Source organism: Puntigrus tetrazona, unplaced genomic scaffold, assembly GCF_018831695.1.
Source record: "Puntigrus tetrazona isolate hp1 unplaced genomic scaffold, ASM1883169v1 S000000003, whole genome shotgun sequence".
NCBI lineage: Eukaryota > Metazoa > Chordata > Actinopteri > Cypriniformes > Cyprinidae > Puntigrus > Puntigrus tetrazona.
The window spans coordinates 1144986-1147275 of NW_025047683.1; positions in this window are offsets into that span (position 1 = coordinate 1144986).

Consider the following 2290-nt stretch of genomic DNA (forward strand, 5'->3'; position numbering starts at 1 on the left):
GGACTTAGGTTTTGAACGAAAAAAAATTTCCTCCAGGGAGGCCGGGGTCGAGTGGGAAAGCGTCGAGAAGTCGCTTAACCCGGCTGAGATCGGCTGAAATATGCGCCTGGATGTTTGGACTTAGGTTTTGAGCAAAAAAAATTTCCTCCAGGAGGCGAGTCGAGTGGGAAAGCGTCGAGAAGTCGCACTTAACCCGGCTGAGATCGGCTGAAATATGCGCCTGGATGTTTGGACTTAGGTTTTGAAAGCAAAAAAAAAAAAATCCTCCAGGGTGGAGGGGGTCGAGTGGGAAAGCGTCCGAGAAGTCGCACTTAACCCGGCCGAGATCGGCTGGATGAAGCGCCTGGATGTCTGGACTTAGGTTTTGAACGAAAAAAAATTTCCTCCAGGAGGCGGGTCGAGTGGGAAAGCGTCGAGAAGTCGCACTTAACCCGGCTGAGATCGGCTGAAATATGCGCCTGGATGTTTGGACTTAGGTTTTGAGCGAAAAAAATTTCCTCCAGGAGGGCGGGTCGAGTGGGAAAGCGTCGAGAAGTCGCACTTAACCGGGCGAGATCGGCTGAAATATGCGCCTGGATGTTTGGACTTAGGTTTTGAGCGAAAAAAATTTCCTCCAGGAGGCGGGGTCGAGTGGGAAAGCGTCGAGAAGTCGCGCTTAACCCCGAGATCGGCTGAAATATGCGCCTGGATGTTTGGACTTAGGTTTTGAGCGAAAAAAAATTTCCTCCAGGAGGGCGGGTCGAGTGGGAAAGCGTCGAGTCGCACTTAACCCGGCGAGATCGGCTGAAATATGCGCCTGGATGTTTGGACTTAGGTTTTGAGCGAAAAAAATTTCCTCCAGGAGGCGGGGTCGAGTGGGAAAGCGTCGAAGTCGCACTTAACCCGGCTGAGATCGGCTGAAATATGCGCCTGGATGTTTGGACTTAGGTTTTGAGCGAAAAAAATTTCCTCCAGGAGGAGGCGGGTCGAGTGGGAAAGCGTCGAAGTCGCACTTAACCCGGCTGAGATCGGCTGAAATATGCGCCTGGATGATTTTCGTTTGAAAATTGCACTAAGTCAACCGGGGAAAGGTCCGACTTCCATACCCTCCGAGGCTCGAGTCAGGCCGACCGAGAGGCCTCTTCGGGCACGATTCAAATTTCACGCGACCCGGAGGTGGCCGTTTACCCAGAGCAACTTTTACATCAACTTTAATTTTTTTTTTTTTTTTTTTTTTTTTTTTCTAAAAACTCTGAAATTCGTGCCCCTGCGCGTCGCTGCTAACAGGGCGAGTCTGTGGCGCAGGCCTTTGTAGAAAACATTCATCAGGGCCTTTAATAAATAAAATCATACCCAAATCTGTGTTATTGTAGTGGGGTTAGTCTGTGGCGCAGGCCTTATGGAAAACATTCATCGAGGGCCTTTATTAAATAAAATCATGCCCAATAAAGAGTTAATGGGGTGGGTTAGTCTGTGGCGCAGGCCTTATAGAAAAACATTTTCCAGGGCCTTTATTAAATAAAATCACGCCCAATAAAGAGTTACTGTGTCGGGTTAGTCTGTGAGGCAGGCCTTAAAGAAAACTGTCATCAGGGCCTTTATTAAATAAAATCATGCCCATAAGAGTGTTATTATATGCAGAGGTTAGTCTGTGGCGCAGGCCTTAAAGAAAACATTTATCAGGGCCTTTATTAAATAAAATCATGCCCAATAAAGCGTTACTGTGTCGGGTTAGTCTGTGGCGCAGGCCTTATAGAAAACATTTTCCAGGGCCTTTATTAAATAAAATCATGCCCAATAAAGCGTTACTGTGTCGGGTTAGTCTGTGAGCGCAGGCCTTATAGAAAACATTTTCCAGGGCCTTTATTAAGTAAAATCATGCCCAACAAAGAGTTACTGTGTCGGGTTAGTCTGTGGCGCAGGCCTTAAAGAAAACTGTCATCAGGGCCTTTATTAAATAAAATCATGCCCATAAAGTGTTATTATTATATGAGGTTAGTCAGTGAGCGCAGTGCTTATAAAAAACATTTTCCAGGGCCTTTATTAAATAAAATCACGCCCAATAAAGCGTTACTGTGTCGGGTTAGTCTGTGGCGCAGGCCTTATAGAAAAACATTTTCCAGGGCCTTTATTAAATAAAATCACGCCCAATAAAGAGTTACTGTGTGGGTTAGTCTGTGAGGTAGGCCTTAAAGAAAACTGTCATCAGGGCCTTAATTAAATAAAATCATGCCCATAAGAGTGTTATTATGCAGGGTTAGTCAGTGAGCGCAGGCCTTATAGAAAACATTCATCGAGGGCCTTTATTAAA